This window comes from Triticum dicoccoides, chromosome 7A, assembly GCF_002162155.2.
Source record: "Triticum dicoccoides isolate Atlit2015 ecotype Zavitan chromosome 7A, WEW_v2.0, whole genome shotgun sequence".
Taxonomy (NCBI): Eukaryota; Viridiplantae; Streptophyta; class Magnoliopsida; order Poales; family Poaceae; genus Triticum; species Triticum dicoccoides.
In genome coordinates this window covers 540,645,789-540,663,808 of record NC_041392.1, presented here as the reverse complement: position 1 = coordinate 540,663,808, position 18,020 = coordinate 540,645,789, and positions in this window count along the sequence as shown.

Below are 18,020 nucleotides of genomic sequence, written 5' to 3'. Positions count from 1 at the left end.
TTTGTTTCTTGGAAGACCAAGACACATGAGATCTACCAAGAAATTGACAAGTACCCAAAGTGGACTTTCTATCAACCTTGTCTCCGGCATAGTCCGAATCGGAGTAGCCGACAAGATCAAAAGAAGACCTCTTAGGATACCAAATGCCAAATTTTGGTGTATGTATTAAGTATCTCACTATCCTTTTCACGGCCATAAGGTGACATTCTTTAGGGGCCACTTGATATTGTGCACACATGCACACACTTAGCATGATATCGGGATGGGAGGCACATAGATATAACAATGAACCAATCATAGAGCGGTAAACCTTTTGATCAACCGGTTCACCATCTTTAGTCAAATCAAGATGTCCACTAGTAGGCATGGGTGTATTCATACCTTTGCATTCTTGCATATTGAACTTCTTGAATAAGTCCTTGGTGTATTTCTTTTGAGAGACCAAGGTACCTTCCTTAGTTTGCTTGATTTGCAAACTAAGAAAGAATTTGAGTTCACTCATCATTGACATCTCAAACTTCTCCGACGTAAGCTTTCCAAACTTCTCACTAAAATGAGGGTTAGTTGGACCAAATATTATATCATCAACATAAATTTGGCACACAAATAATTCACCATTAACCCTTTTTGTAAAAAGAGTAGAATCCATTTTTCCAATTTTAAAGACTTTTTCAATAAGGAACTTGGTTAAGCATTTGTACTACGCTCTAGGAGATTGTTTAAGACCATAAAGAGCTTTGTGAAGTTTGTAAACATGATTAGGTTTCTTAGGATTGACAAAGCCGGGAGGTTTCTTAACATAAACTTCCTCCTCAATTTCACCATTTAGAAAAGCACTCTTAATGTCCATTTGGTATAAGGTGATATCATGGTGATTAGCATAAGCAAGTAAGATGAGGATGGACTCAAGTCTAGCAACGGGGGCTTATGTCTCACCATAGTCCATACCTTCAACTTGAGTGTAGCCTTGGGTGACGAGACGTGCTTTGTTGCGAACCACTTGTGCATCTTCATCTTGCTTGTTGAGAAACACCCATTTGGTACCGATGATGTTGTTGTTGTTGTCGGGCTTCTCGACCAATGTCCACACTTGGTTTCTCTCAAAGTTGTGTAGTTCTTCATGCATGGCATTTATCCAATCTGGATCTTCCAATGCTTCTTCAACCTTCATAGGTTCAATGCTAGAGATGAATGAATAATGTTCACAAAAATTAGCCAAACGAGATTTAGAGCGAGTGATTCTCCCGGTATGGATATCTGTAAGTGCATCTAGTGCCACCCCTAGTTGGTTTTGGAGTATTGACAACAAACCTAGTTGAGGGACTAATGTGTTTGTGAGAATTGCAGGATAACACAGGTAGAAGTCCCTCATTGATTCGGTTTTACTACCAGAGATGACCCCTAAAACTGTATGAAGACATTGAAGTCAAAGGTGGTATATGAAGATATTCACATTGAAGACTATGACAAGAGAAGACACTATATGAAGCCTATGGAGCTCGAAGAGTTAGATCTTTCGTAGTTCTTTTTCTTTTGTGTTGAGTCATAGGAACCACCGTACTGTTAAGTGGGGTCCAAGAGAACCAGTCAGAATGACTGAAGTGATGCCTAAACCAAAAACCTATGTCTTCGAGTGAAGACTATGAGAGCGAATCTTGTCCAGAGTCGGACAAGTCAGCTTTGCTTGTAGCCCAAGTAAAGTTGCCATGTGAGTTTGAAATCTGACCGTTGGAACACGTGTCAGTTCCTTAGTGACCCAGGGTCATTTCGGACAAATCAGGTCGGGTTGCCAAGTGGCTATAAATAGCCCACCCCCTGCAACCATAAACGGTTGGCTGCTCAGATTGAAAGCACGGCTTTTGTCGTTTGAGAGCAACCCACTTCGAAGCCTTTGAGAGAGAATTCCTTGCGAGGATAAAGCCCTAACCACCAGAGTCAGAGAGAATTGGGCATCACTTAAGTCTTCTTGTGTGTGTGATCTGAAGACTTATTACACTTGAGGACTGTGCATCCTCCAGCCGGTTAGGCATCGCGTTCTGAGCTTCCAAGAGACATTGTGGATTGCCAGTGAACGAAGTCTGTGAAGGTTTGGGAGTCTACCTTGAAGACTTACCAGAGTGATTGGGCGAGGTCTATGTGACCTTAGCTCAAGGAGAATACGGTGAGGACTGGGTGTCCTGAGCTGCGTGTTCAGGACTGGGTGTCCGGGACTATGTGTCCTAAGGTTTAAATACCTAGCCGCTCCAACTAGACGTACAGTTGTCACAGCAACTGCAACTAGTTCAACAAATCATTGTCTTCAACGAGTCACTGGTTTCATCTTCACTTCACTTTACTTACTGTTACTCCTTGTGAAGTCATTGTATGTTTGCTCTATCATTTGTCTTCACTGAGTGACTGCATGTTTTGTTTGGCTTCACAATATCTTCCTACCTGATCCTTACTACCTAGCTGCTATTAGTCTTTGTGCTTTCACTTCATTGAATACTTGACTATGGTTTGCCTAGTGTAGTCTACCTTCCGCTGCATGGTAATAGGTTTAATTTTATCGTTTGTCTTCAAAACTTCTATGTTCTAAAGACTTTCATAAAAATCGCCTATTCATCCCCCCTCTAGTCGATATAACGCACTTTCAATTGGTATCAGAGCAAGGTGCTCCCTTGTTCTGTGTGATTCGGTTTAACCACCTGGAGTTTTAGCTATGTCGACTGCAGGGATAATTAAAGTCTCCGCTGCGTGCCCCGTCTTTGATGGAACTAAATATCCCTACTGGAAGAATAAGATGCGCATGCATCTTGAAGCCATTGACGTCGACCTATGGTATGTCGTCGAGAACGGCGTTCCCAAGGCTGGAGAAGGTGTCACTGCTACTGATGTCAAGAAATTCGTTCAACTGGACTCTACTGCCAAGAATATCATCTGTGGTCATCTGACCAAAGGACAGTATGGCCGTGTGAGTGCTTTGAAGACATCCAAGCTGGTCTGGGACTGGCTCTCCAAGGTCAATGAAGGCATCTCAACCCAGAGAGATCAGAGAATTAGTGTCCTTCGCAACCTCTTCAACCACTTCAAGCGAAATGACAATGAGAATGTCCAGCACACATTTGACCGACTCACTGACATCACAAATGAGCTTCAAGCCCTCGGCGCCACTGAGATTACCAAACACGAAGTCGTCAAGACGCTGCTGAGATCACTTGATAGTTCGTTTGACATCCTGGCCCTGATGATTCAAGAACGTCCTGATTTCAAGACACTCGATCCATCTGACATACTTGAGAGGCTCAACACACATGAGTTTCAGCTTTCGGAGAAAAGAGATATCTACGGTCCAAACTATGGGCGAACTCGTGCCTTGAAGGCAAAAGCTGTCTCCTCATCTGAAGAAGAATCTGACAGCAGTTCTGATGATCCTGAAGACATTGGAAGGGAACTTGCTATGCTTGTCAAGAAGTTCCAAAAATTCACCAAGAAGAAAGGCTTCAGAAAGTCTTCCCGATCAAGTTCAAGGAATGATGAAGCTCCTGCTCATGACTACAAGAAGAAAACATGTCACAAGTGCAAGAAACTTGGCCACTTCATCTCTGAGTGTACATAGTGGGACAATGAGAACAAAAAGAAGAAGAAGAGCAAGGAATATGACTCTGACGACAAGAAGAAGAAGAAGAAATACTCAAAGTCTTCTTCCAAGTCTTCCTCAAAGTCCTCATCACACAAGAAGAGCTCATCTGGCAAGGCACGTGCGTTTGTTGGCAAGGAAATGGTTCAGAGGAGGAGTCTGCTTCTGAGGAGGCAGAGGTGGAGTCTGAGGAGGAATCCGACTCAGGCGTCGCAAGTCTGGCTACAGCATACGTTGCCAAGTCCATCTTCAACACTGAAGACAATGACTTCATCACCGACACCGATGCAAATGACAAGGACTACTCCGCTTCTACCTACTGCTTCATGGCACGCGGTGCCAAGGTAAACACACGCATTACTCACTATCAAACATCTAGTGATGATGACTCTGATTGTGGTTCAAAACCTAGCTATAAAACACTTGCTAAAATTGCAACTGAACAACAGAAAGCTATGGAACATATTCAAAAACTGTTAGACAGAAGCGATGATCTGTTAGGTGCTGAAGTGACTCGATCTGAATCCTTAATTAAAGACATAAAAAATCTTCACGTTAAGTATCAGGAACTTGAAAGTCGTCATGAAACTCTCTCAACAACTCATGAAAAGCTTTCCTATGATTATCTTCAAAGGAAGCAAGATCTTGAGAAATTGAGAGCGGTTCATGAAGATCTTCAAACGGAAAACGAGTCACTTCGCGCCAAACAGATCAGTCCCGCTCAGGAAGGATTTGAACCACCATGCCTTAAATGCATTGAGCATGATAATGCTATTTCTGTTGCTGAATGTTCTACTGCTACTGCTGTTGCAATATCTTCAACTGTTGATGTGGTAACTAACCCCTCTGCTGAGGATACCACCGCTATTGCTGATGAGAATGCTAGGCTGAAGACATTGCTTGAAACAGGGATGTACAAAAGTCTTAAAGGGCATCAGACGCTATGTGATGTCCTAAAAAAGCAGATTCTGAACCGAAACCCTAGGAAAGAGGGTGTAGGGTTCATAAGGAAAATGAATGCAGATGGCTCTTACTAGAAACCCGAGAAGTACCCCAAAACCATGTGGGTTGCTGCAAAGGAACCTTCAGCAGATCCATCCAATCTATCTGGCTTCACTTGTGCTAACCCCATTATCATTGATGAATCCTTTGATGCAAACTATATACTGTTTAAGAATCAGAATGGTGAAGTATTTGCCAGGTACATTGGTACTAACTGCAGGAATGGACTGCCTATGAAGAAGATCTGGGTTCCGAAAAGGTGTCTGGAGAGTCTTCCTGTGAATGTCATCATGACACCTCACGTGAAGAAGACAAACCTCAGACCAAAGGCTTCATACAGTCCAAAGGCTTCATACAGACAGAGGACTCACCTGAGTCGCACTAACGTAAACGTTTTGCAGGGAAACCACACTCAGGCATATGAATATGAGAGAGGTTCATCAAACCGCCATGTTCATAAGACCAAGAACTATTCTGCTTATTCTTATGAGTACTGTTGTCCGCCTGCAAGACTGTTTGCTAGGGCTTCAAAGCCAAAATTCTCAGATGCTGCACTTAGACTAATTGCTTCTAAGCCACCCTTGAAGATGTGGGTGGCTAAGAAAGCTTAACTCTCTTTTGCAGGGAAATGTCTCCAGCAGAAAACCAAAATCGTCTGACGCCATTGCTGGGGACCTTAAACATCTTGTAGGGTGCAAGATCAAATGCCCAAATGTTCTTACTATGTACTTCGTACCTGAATCACTTGCTACTCTCCATATTAGTCCTAACCTGGATCTAAGCTTTCATAACCCACTGGTTCGTCAAATGTTTTTGCTTCACAATGCTCTTGGTGAAGCCTATCCCCCTAACTGCACTGTAGGGTACGACACCAGCATCTTCAGAATGGATTATTGACAGTGGGTGTACAAATCACATGACTGGCAAAAGAAGTCTTCTTATGGACTCAACCTTACGTCCATCCGACAAGAGCCACATCACATTTGCTAACACTGGTAAAAGTAAGGTATTGGGTCTAGGTAGAGTTGCAATCTCAAGGGATCAACACATGGATAAAGTCATGCTTGTTGAATCCCTTGGCTTCAACTTAATGTCTGTCTCAATGCTTTGCGATTTGAACATGATCGTAATATTTGGAAAATATCGTTGTCTTGTACTAATGGAATCTTACAAGTCTCTAGTGTTTGAAGGGTATCGAAAAGATGATTTGTACGTGGTAGATTTCTCAGCAGGGCCACAGCTTGCAGTATGTCTTCTAGCAAAGGCTTCAGAATGCTGGCTCTGGCATCAGAGGCTTGGACATGCTGGCATGAGGAACCTTCACACCCTTGCGAAGAAGAAGCATGTCATAGGCATCGAGGGCGTCAAGTTCAAGAAAGACCACTTATGCGGTGCCTGTGAAGCAGGGAAGATGACGAGGGCCAAACATCCCTCGAAGACAATCATGACCACTACTCGACCCTTCGAACTGCTTCACATGGATCTTTTCGGTCCCACTCATTACTCAACTCTAACTACTACTCCTTGCCTCTATGGCTTCGTTATTGTTGATGATTATTCTAGATATACTTGGGTGCACATAATCCTTTACAAGACTGAAGTGCAGGATGTCTTCAGACGCTTCGCCAATCGAGCTATGAACAATTTTGGCGCCAAGATAAAGCACATCAGAAGTGACAATGGCACTGAATTCAAGAACACTGGCCTTGATACATATCTTGATACATTGGGCATCACACATGAATTCTCAGCCCCGTACACGCCACAGCAGAATGGCGTCGTCAAACGCAAGAACAGAACACTAATTGAGATGGCCAGAACGATGCTAGATGAATACAAGACACCAAGAAAATTCTGGCCCGAAGCCATTGATACTGCATGCCATACAATCAATCGTGTTTATCTTCACAAGCTACTGAACAAGACATATTATGAGCTCCTTACTGGCAAGAAGCCAAATGTCAGTTACTTCAGAGTATTTGGCGCAAGGTGCTGGATCAAGGACCCACATCACACCTCAAAATTTGCACCAAAAGCACATGAGGGTTTTATGCTTGGATATGGAAAGGATTCGCACTCCTACAGAGTCTTCAATCTTTTTCATTACAAAGTGGTTGAAACAGTGGATGTGCGGTTCGATGAGACCAATGGTTCACAAAGAGAGCAGCTGCCAAATGTGCTAGATGAAGTTCCATCCAGTGAACCAATCAAGCTAATGGGAACTGGAGAAATTATACCTTCTGAAGCTCATCTTGAAGAAGAACTTATCATTTCAGCACCTGATCAACATGAAGACAATGCTCAGCCTGAAGACATTCCTTCCAACAACGACAATGAACAGCAAGAGCAAAGTCTTCGCCCTGTACATCCTCGCGTTGCCAATGAAGTGCATATTGAAAGAATAATTGATAGCATCAATGCACCTGGTCCACTCACTCGTTCAAGGGCAACTCAGCTAGCAAATTTTTGTGGGCACTTCGCATTCGTCCCAATAGCAGAACCCAAGAAAGTTGAAGAAGCCTTCATGGAATCTGAATGGATTCAAGCTATGCAAGAAGAGCTTCAACAGTTTGAGCTGAATAATGTATGGGAACTGGTTAAGCGTCCTGATCCACGGAAGCACAATATAATAGGCACCAAATGGATATACCGCAACAAGCAAGATGAGCATGGTCAAGTTGTCAGAAACAAAGCTCGTCTCGTTGCTCAAGGATATACTCAAGTGGAAGGCATTGACTTCGATGAAACATTTGCTCCTATGGCTAGACTTGAAGCCATACGCATACTGCTGGCCTATGCAAATCATCATAACATACTTCTATATCAAATGGATGTGAAGAGTGCCTTTCTCAATGGCAAGATTGAAGAAGAAGTGTATGTTGCACAACCGCCTGGCTTTGAAGATCCAAAACATCCTGACATGGTATACAAGCTCAATAAGGAACTATATGGCCTCAAACAAGCCCCTCGGGCCTGGTATGACACACTCAAATACTTCCTGAAGAGCAAAGGCTTCATACCTGGTTCCCTAGACCCCACTGTTTTCACGAAGACATATGATGGTGAACTGTTTGTGTGCCAAATATATGTGGATGACATTATCTTCGGTTGCACCAATCAGAAGTACAGTGAAGAGTTTGGATATATGATGCAAGAGCAATATCAGATGTCTATGATGGGAGAGCTAAAGTTATTCCTCGGTCTTCAAATATGACAACAACGCAATGGCATCTTCATATCTCAAGAGAAGTATCTCAAAGATTGCCTGAAGAAGTTCGGTATGCAAGACTGCAAAGGCTTCACAACACCAATGCCAGCCAAACATCATCTGGGTCCTGACGACAATGGTAAAGAGTTCGATCAAAAGGTATACCGCTCCATTATTGGTTCTTTACTTTATCTATGTGCATCTAGGCCAGATATTATGCTTAGTGTTTGCATGTGTGCTCGATTTCAAGCGGCACCAAAGGAGTCGCATCACTTAGCTGTGAAGCGAATTCTTCGATATTTGGCTCACACCCCAACTCTAGGATTATGGTATCCAAAGGGCTCAGAGTTTGATCTGGTTGGATTCTTGGATGCTGATTATGCTGGTGACAAAGTTGATCGCAAGTCTACATCAGGCACATGTCACTTTCTGGGACGATCACTTGCATGCTAGTCTTCAAAGAAGAAGAACTGTGTATCTCTCTCCACTGCTGAATCTGAATACATTGCTGCTGGATCTTGCTACGCTCAGCTTCTGTGGATGAAGCAAACACTCAAGGACTATGGCATTCATTTGAAGCAAGTGCCACTTTACTACGACAACGAAAGCGCCATCAAGATTGCCAACAACCCAGTTCAACACTCGAAGACAAAGCACATTGAAATTCGTCATCACTTTCTCAGAGATCATGTTGTGAAGGAAGACATTGATATCATACACGTCAACACTGAAGAGCAATTGGCAGATATCTTCACCAAGCCCTTGGATGAGAAGAGGTTTTGCAAGTTACGGTGTGAGCTAAATATCCTGGAATCCTCAAATGTCCTGTGATCAGGCACACATCCTAACCCTTATGCAACACACAAAGTAAAGTATATCTTCAATCAATGAAGACATACATTCTAAGTGTGAATACATTAATGTTGAATTTGACTTCGGAGCGCCACGATAATTGTGCGCCGTGTCTGGGTCTAATACTTCCTATATGGTGGGTAACGCCACCACCAAACGTTCTATTTTGAAGTGTTTCACTCATGGTGTTACCTTGCAATGTCTTCACATTTGGTTTGGCTTCGATCTCAACATATTTTCATGATTATCTTCACTATGTTGATTATAGATATATATATATATACTAGTGTTCTGTCCTCTACAACATTCACTTATAGCTATGTCTTCGTGTTGAATCTTTTGAACTAAGTGAATGTGATCGGACCCTAACCTCTCTATGCTTTCTATCTCAAACTCTATCTCTCCAAGTCATATGCATTCTATTGAAACTGTCGAATGTCTTCTCTGCGTCCTTGTCAGCAGAAGATACAGAGACAACCATTAAGTCCGTTTTCAATGCTCATTCCTCCACATGAAATCCGGAGAAGTAGGAACGACCACCCGACAATCCAGGCGTGCGTGGGACGTGGAACAAACCCCAAAATTCCGCATAATGGCCACGTGTTCCTCAGATGCAAATCGCCAGGGGCACCTATGTAATAGCACAGTGCCGCCCCTGTGCCTATAAATACACACTCACAACGGTCATTATCTCTTCTTCCACCCTCGCACGAACCCTAGCGCCACCGCTAGCTCTCGACGACACCGGCGACAAAGCACTTCGCTGCCGCAACCTCTCCGACGCCGTCTTCACGCCGACCGCGGACATCGTCCTCTCCGCCGTCGCCGTAGGTGTCCTCCGTCGCCAAGTTAGGGCACGGAAGAGTGAACTGCTCGGCCTCATCTCCCACTCCGTCTAGCAGTTCTCAGTGTGGTAAATAAAACTCCCTTTTTACAGCACCGTTGATCCTATTGATCTGTCACTTTCTACCACAAGCAGTTTCTGTTCACACAGGCTAGATCTCTCTCATACTGCATCTCATATCATGCCTAGTATATTCACTTGTGCTTCACAAAGTAGTTAGATTCCTCACTTGTACTGATCTGTGGATTCGTACAAATCTGGAACCAACTTCTTATCTATGAGTGAATGTCTTCGCACGATGAGGTCAATGTCTTCTAAACAGATTTATCTTCAAAATCTTCTGAGAATGCATATGACCTCTTCCCCTTCCCTCGCACCTTAATGCTGTCACAGGTACATGTCCGTAGGAGAATCCTTTGGTTCTCATAGTCTGCATTCATTTGCAGAATTCTTACAGCATCACATAAATTCTCCCGAAGCCAGTTCCTGTTGGTCCAGCAAACGAAAACCTTTGAAGCCTTTGAATGTCTTGAAGCCTTTCAAGTTAAAGTTTATGGCTTCAGAGAAAGCAGCAAGGAAGGGTGGCAGAAAGCCTCGTGGTGAGACCTCTAGAGATCTGCCAGATGAACTCTCAGAAATGTACAAGACATATCCTGAAGAGGATTACAGTCAGCGCAAGACCCGAATCCAATGGATTCGAAGATATTGGGCAGAACAATGGTTCAAATACAGATTTGTGATCCAGGAGTATGCTGAGAAAAACACCATCAAGAGACCGTGGGGTGACATCCTATTCAAGAATCTTCTACCCAGGTCCAGAGATGAAGCCATTGCTCAAGGCTTCTATCATGCATGGTCCGTGGACCACAGCCTGCTGATGCACACTCATCGTCACTGCTATGGTGTCGTGACGACAATCTGTTCAAGCACAACTTCCAGTTTGCTCAGAACTCAGCGAAGCAGAACAAGAAGACTTTTGGGTTAGACTTCAACCCTGGTCCCTCATCTCCAAGGGCAGATGGCACACGAATGCAAAACCCAATGTCATCGGTCCTTTTGCCAACCTTGAAGGCCTCGTCACCTACATCTTGGTTCAAGGGACTGCAGTGAATGAGCCTGCAGCTGACACTGAGTCTGATGACGCGCCTGTAGTGCCGAAGCCAAAGCAGTTGAAGAAGCCAAAAGCTTCAAAGCCGGCCCCTTCACCAAAAATCTCAAGGGCGAAGCCATTGGCAACTGCACCTCCTGAAGACAGTGTGCAGTCTGAAGACTTTTCATGCGTCTCCAAGCCCTAGAAGGCCAAGATGCCTCTGTCTCACACTGGCAAAGAGCTAACAGCTACTGCCATTCTGCGCAATGATGACATTGATCTGTCAAGTGATGAAGATCTTGCAGATGACGCTCTTGAGCAACTCATCAAGAGCAAAGAAGAAGCAGAAATATTCAATGATCTGCCTCTCTTTGATGTCACCATCATTCACAACTTCATTGACGACTGGTTTGACACGCCAAACATCAGCTTTGAAGATCTGCAGCTACCCATTGGCCTCAGTGTCGCCTTCCAAGGCGCCATTGCTTCAGAACTTGCTATTGCCCAGCGCATTGTTGAACTGAAGCAGAAGATTGACTATGAAAAGGCTCAGTTCAAGAAGCATATGGCCAAGCTTAGCGTGCAAGAAGTGAAGAACTTCAAGACAATGATGCACGAGCTCAAGGAAGCCTTTGTGAAGAAGCGTGCAGAAGCTCAGGGTTCACGTGAGCGCATGAAGACTCTGGCTGACAGATGTGTGCAAGCCTATAATGAGGCTGAGAAGCGCAAGGCGCTTGGGCGTCCTGACATCGACCCCAGGATGGCCGCAAAGAAGAAGAAGAAGCCTGATACGGCTGAACCTGATGCACCGAGGCAAGAAGCAGTTCCGATTGTCTTCCCAACTAGACTGACTGGCTCGAAGCCAAAAAGGCGGTCAACAGCTTCAGAGCTCAAGAAGACAAGGACTGCTGAGGCTGAAGCCAGGAAGAGGAAACACTCTGAAGCCTCTCTTACTACCCCCTCCAAGAAGAAGAGGAAGACCAAGAAAGCTCGGGCTGCTTCCACAGAGCCCTTGATAGTTGAACCCATTTCTATGGTTAATCCTGATGCAGAACGTCAACTGACAGTTCATGAGCTTGCTTCCACAGAGGCTCCTGAAGCTAAAGACATTCCAGCAGCTGATCCCATCGCTGTTGAAGACATTGGTCATCATGACAATGTAGAAGATGATGCAGTCCTTCCTCAGTTTGAAAATAGCGAACTCATCAGCATTGGTCGTCCACTAACGCCAATTGCACAGGATGCTTCATGGGCGGATCGCCCACAAGAGGAAGAAGACTATGAGGCCCAGCCCACTCCAACTCCACAGGCGTCGTCTGCGCTCCGCAGGCTTCGCAAAGGTCCAAGGCCTCAAGTCTCTGCTGAAGACATTCCGGCTGCAACAGCCGCAGAAGAAGAAGTACCACAAGATCCCACTCCCCTGTTCCACCAAGAAGCAGTTCTCCAGGAGAATGTGCTTGTGACCGACCCTCCAGCTAGTCAAGTGGAGGATGAAAATTGTGAGGCTGCCACAACCACCAATGAAGCTAATGTGGAGCCCTCCCCAGCAAAAGCTTCAGAAGACAGCGAAGCCACTGATCCCGCCACTTCTATTCCTGAGTCTGCTGCCAGTCCCCAATTCAACTATCATGTTGAGCACAGACCTCAGGTCTAGAAGCCAATTCCAAGACTGCCAAGGTTTCCAGGTCCTGCATCAGCACCTGGCTCCTTCAACATCAATGGCTTCAGGGCAGACAACACGTTCTTCAATAGCTCTAGGAACCCCTACTCAAGGGAAAGGATATCATGTGACCGGTTCTGGAGCTATCCTCAGCGAAGCTATTACTCTTGCATTCTTTACAACCAAGGTCGCATCTTCCCACACAAGCGCCTTGACGTTGAAGCTATAGCTGGTCTGCCCTGTCTAGAAGAAGCGTTGGATTGCTTCAAGCAAGTGGGTCTGCTGCAGTTTGTTACTGATGAAGAGCATTGGAATGAAGAGCTGCTGCTACAATTCTATGCCACACTTCACATCAAAGGGTACAGTAGAGATCCGAAGACTTGGGTCCTGGAGTGGATGACTGGCAACGTTCATCACGAAGCCAATGCATTTGACATCATTGAGCTCACTGGCTTGCCCACTCCTGGCGATCTCTTCGAGAAAGGCTGTCAGCTGCATGCTGAAGCTATTTAGAGCATCTTTCATCGGCCAGAACCTGATATGAGTCAAATGCTCAGCATGATGAAGCCATTGCCCCTAGATGCTGCTTATCCCACAGAGTTCTTCGTTGAAGACCTTGAGTACCTGCCCAGAACCATCTATCACATCATCAGGCGAACTCTCTGGCCTATCAAAGGGCACTCTCCAAATGCCAAGCTTCAGGGTGCAATGAAGACTTTGGTCTTCTATATACTTCATGGCAAATGCTTCAATGCACAGAACTTCTTCATACGCCAACTTGCTACATCAGGCATTGATCTGTTTGGTTTGAAGTTCTACGCCCCTTGGGTCATGCGGCTGATCAAGCTACACTCCGCCATCTCGTATCAGCCCTCAGCCCGCAACCATCGGATCTTCTTGCCTGACATGGACATGTCTACTGAAGCCATATATTCTGAGCCTGCCAAGCAACCTCCAAGTCTTCAGAATGCAGACCATCAGAGTTTTACTCAGAACGTTGAAGGGGTTGAAGCAGTTTCTCGGGTGTATCCTTTGGCTGGCACTACACGTGCACCACACCCTGCTTCCACTGAAGCCACTGACAGTGCCACTGATCCAAGACCCAAGAAGCGCACTCGTGTTCTCAACGACCGAGAGCTTCGTGTGGCTCTACATCAGAAACAGGATAGGCATCATGACTGGCTGAAGCGTCAGATGAAAATCCTCTTGGTGGATGTTAATCGCACTCAAAATCTTGCCACCAAGAATGCTTTCGTTGCCCATGAAACCTGTCGCCGCACATGGAAAGGGCTCACGATGATGTGTTCTGAAGCTGATCTTCAAGAGGATGGCTTCTCTGAGAGATTCAAGTTTGACTCCACACCTCCTCGAAGGGCTGTGCTGCTAGGAACTCCATCCCTTGAAGACTCTGAGTTCTTTTCCTCTGCTGCCACAGTGACTGCCAGAATTATTGAGGAAGAAGACGATGCTACTTCAGCGCCACCTCCTTCAGCACCTCCAAGCTCTTCCGCACCGCCAAACAACACCAACAACCCTGCTACTTCACCTACTCCTCATGGGAACGAGTAGAGGCTCTATGTCTTCAAACCTTTTTGGTCATTACTGACAAAAGGGGGAGAAGCATATGAGATTGATAGTCTTCAAGCGGGTCCATATGGGCGGGTGCTTTATATTTTGCTTTGTGCTTACAACTCTACATTTGGTTCTTATGAGTTGTAACACTTAAACTAGATGGTCGTCTGCTACTTATTTGCCACCTTGTTTTGTGAAGATAAATTCCGCATGTGCGACGATAAATTCCGCACTTAGCTCATTCTGCATACGTCCATTTTCCATTATGCATGTCATTATCTTCATATACTTTCACATGCATAGTGGATTGTCATCATAAGTTGAAGTGGATCTCCACAAGTACAACCTGCCATGTGCATTTGCATTCCAAAAGCAAATTACCTATATGCACATCTTCACGGGGAGCCCTTGGAACTTATGAAGACAATTCCTTATCCTTTACAATTTCACAGATTATCTTCCCCGTTGAAAACTTCAACTAGTTTGTCATCAATCACCAAAAAGGGGGAGATTGTAAGTGCATCTAGTGCCACCCTTAGTTGGTTTTGGAGTATTGACGACAAACCTAGTTGAGGGACTAATGTGTTTGTGAGAATTGCAGGATAACACAGGTAGAAGTCCCTCATTGATTCGGTTTTACTACCAGAGATGACCCCTAAAACTGTATGAAGACATTGAAGTCAAAGGTGGTATATGAAGATATTCACATTGAAGACTATGACAAGAGTAGACACTATATGAAGCCTATGGAGCTCGAAGACTTAGATCTTTCGTAGTTCTTTTTGTTTTGTGTTGAGTCATAGGAACCACCGTATTGTTAAGTGGGGTCCAAGAGAACCAGTCAGAATGACTGAAGTGATGCCTAAACCAAAAACCTATGTCTTCAAGTGAAGACTATGAGAGCGAATCTTGTCCAGAGTCGGACAAGTCAGCTTTGCTTGTAGCCCAAGTAAAGTTGTTGTGTGAGTTTGAAATCTGACCGTTGGAACATGTGTCAGTTCCTTAGTGACCCAGGGTCATTTCGGACAAATCAGGTCGGGTTGCCAAGTGGCTATAAATAGCCCACCCCCTACAACCATAAACGGTTGGCTGCTCAGATTGAAAGCATGGCTTTTGTCGTTTGAGAGCAACCCACCTCGAAGCCTTTGAGAGAGAATTCCTTGCGAGGATAAAGCCCTAACCACCAAAGCCAGAGAGAATTGGGCATCACTTAAGTCTTCTTGTGTGTGTGATCTGAAGACTTATTACACTTGAGGACTGTGCATCCTCCAGCCGGTTAGGCATCGCGTTCTGAGCTTCCAAGAGACATTGTGGATTGCCAGTGAACGAAGTCTGTGAAGGTTTGGGAGTCTACCTTGAAGACTTACCAGAGTGATTGGGCGAGGTGTATGTGACCTTAGCTCAAGGAGAATACGGTGAGGACTGGGTGTCCTGAGCTGCGTGTTCAGGACTGGGTGTCCGGGACTGTGTGTCCTAAGGTTTAAATACCTAGCCGCTCCAACCAGACGTACAGTTGTCACAGCAACTGGAACTGGTTCAACAAATCATTGTCTTCAACGAGTCACTGGTTTCATCTTCACTTCACTTTACTTACTGTTACTCCTTGTGAAGTCATTGTATGTTTGCTCTATCATTTGTCTTCACTGAGTGACTGCGTGTTCTGTTTGGCTTCACAATATCTTCCTACCTGATCCTTACTACCTAGCTGCTATTAGTCTTTGTGCTTTCACTTCATTGAATACTTGACTATGGTTTGCCTAGTGTAGTCTACCTTCCGCTGCATGGTAATAGGTTTAATTTTATCGTTTGTCTTCAAAACTTCTATGTTCTGAAGACTTTCATAAAAATCGCCTATTCACCCCCCCTCTAGTCGATATAACGCACTTTCAATATCATTGTAGATTTGCTCGACGGGATGGTCCCTGGTGACTGTTGCTCGAACTCGTGAGAGCTTTTGTTTTGTTCGGGTGGAACATCTTCTTCATCATCTTGTCCTTCTTCATTGTTGACGTTGTCATCTCCTTATTGTGGTGGAGAAGGAGGTTGATGAGGTTCATCTTGGTGTACTTCCTTGTTTTCTTTCTCTTGGTGTGTCCCACTTGTGGATGCTTCCGTATCAACTCTTGGTTCACCTTGTCGTGAAGTAGAAGCTTCCACTTGGACGGACGAGGTACTCTCCTTCACCTCCGTTGGACGGATATTGCCAATAGACAAGTCTTGGATTGCTTCCGAAGGATCTTCATCTCCTACATCAATTGGCAATTGCTCTACTTGCGAGCCGTTAGATTCATCAAACTTCACATCTACCGTCTCTTCAACCTTTCGGGTGAAATTGTTATAGACACGGTAAGTGTGAAAGTTTGAGCCATAACCAAGTAGGAAATGAAAGGATCGATATGGTTGACTAGAGGGGGGGTGAATAGGCAACTAACAATTTTTAGCTTTTCTTTAACAATTTAAACTTTGCATCAAAGTAGGTTGTCTAGATATGCAACAAGGTGAGCAACCTATATGATGCAACAAAGATAGGAACACAAGCAAGCAAGAGATATATCACAAATAAGCTTGCACAAGTAAAGGCACGAGATAACCAAGAGTGGAGCCAGTGGAGACGAGGATGTGTTACCGAAGTTCCTTCCCTTTGAGGGGAAGTACGTCTCCGTTGGAGCGGCGTGGAGGCATAATTCTCCGCAAGAAGCCACTAGGGCCACCGTATTCTCCTCACGCCCTCACACAATGCGAGATGCCGTGATTCCACTATTGGTGCCCTTGGAGGCGGCGACCGAACCTTTACAAACAAGGTTGGGGCAATCTCCACAACTCAATTGGAGGCTCCCAACGACACCACGAAGCTTCACCACAATGGACTATGGCTCCGCGGTGACCTCAACCGTCTAGGGTGCTCAAACACCCAAGAGTAACAAGATCCGCAAGGGATTAGTGGGGGGAATCAAATTTCTCTTGGTGGAAGTATAGATCGGGGCCTTCTCAACCACTCCCGAGCAAATCAACAAGTTTGATTGGCTAGGGAGTGAGATCGGGCGAAAATGGAGCTTAGAGAAACAATGGAGCTTAGGGTTGGAAGAGGTAGTCAACTAGAGGAAGAAGACACCCCTTTTATAGCTCAAGACAAATATCCAACCGTTATCCACCTACCAGCCCGCGACCGGCGGTACTACCGCCCCAGACCAGCGGTACTACCGCAGGGCCGCGTGGTACTTCCTCTTGCTGACAAGCGGTACTACCGCAAGGCCACGCAGTACTACCGTGCGGGCCCGCGGTACTACCGCAGCAGCAGCAGCTAAGGCAGACCTGTAGCACAAGAGCTGAGGGCGGTACTGCCGCGGGCGCGGTACTACTGCTCCCCCTTGCGGTACTACCGCAAGGCAGGAAACCCCTAGCCTGGGAAGAGCGTGGATAAAGATACATTCGTGCCTACTTCCGCTGGTAAACGGAAGAAGCAAAAATCCAACACAGTACTACCGCGGAGGAGCGGTACTACCGCCTGACAGCTGATCCAGGCCGCGCACGGTACTACCGCGCAAGGAATGCGGTACTACCGCAGTGGCGCGGATGTAAAAAATTACATCCACCCCTACTACCGCGAAGGAGAGGTACTTGTCCTGGGGGCCACGGTACTGCGACTCCAGAGGAGCAGTACTACCATGGGCACCTGCGGTACTACCACGGGTGCCTGCGGTACTACCGCTCAACAAGGAGCCGTACTACCGCAAGCCCACCAACAGCAGTTAGGACAAGGGAAAAGAGGATCAATGGAGGATGCTCCAAAGTGCAGGGGAAAGGAGGGGACAAGAAAGAAAACGTGTACGTGATGATTCCACCCAAACCTTTCTGACGCGGACCCCCTCTCAATAGTACGGCTTTCCTACGACTCAAATCCACCAAAAAGAAACGTAGAAAAGACGCCGTCTTCAACAGTCTTCGAGGGGCACCAAACCATCTTGTGCCTAGCGATGAAACGTCTGGGATACTCAAGGCACATGATTAGTCCGCAAAAGCATTGTCATCAATCACCAAAAAACCTTCGGGATAAATATGCCCTTACAATCTCCCCCTTTTTGGTGGATTGATGACAATACGGGATTTGCATAGAGGAAATAAGGTTAAGCAAACGCAAACCCCTCCTCTCTAGAATATAGACGGGCTCCCCCT